General features: G+C 28.7%; 1 protein-coding gene across 1 annotated transcript in view; it reads right to left on the bottom strand.

Moving 5' to 3' along the window:
* Positions 1-261, bottom strand: part of plk4 (polo-like kinase 4 (Drosophila)) — a 7,159-nt gene that overhangs the window by 5,365 nt on the left and 1,533 nt on the right. The gene's annotated exons all lie outside the window — the stretch shown is intronic.

Here is a 261-nt window from a genome sequence, read left to right as displayed (position 1 = left end):
TGTTGACTATTGGTGCTTTCACAAAATATCTACACAATGAGATTTTTGATAAATAATCATCAGTAACGTGGATATAATAAGTAAAGGCAAATAATAGAACAGTTACAACAGTCTAGTATGTTCAGAAAACAACATAATTTTACTGTAATGCAGCCTTTAAAACCAGGAAAAAATTACACTTATGCCATATTACGATATGCAAAATCATATCATATATTAGATTAGATTCAACTTTATTGTCATTACACAGGTACAGGTACA

This window comes from Etheostoma spectabile, chromosome 20 (genome assembly GCF_008692095.1).
Source record: "Etheostoma spectabile isolate EspeVRDwgs_2016 chromosome 20, UIUC_Espe_1.0, whole genome shotgun sequence".
NCBI lineage: Eukaryota > Metazoa > Chordata > Actinopteri > Perciformes > Percidae > Etheostoma > Etheostoma spectabile.
This window is presented reverse-complemented; position numbering and strand designations above follow the sequence as displayed.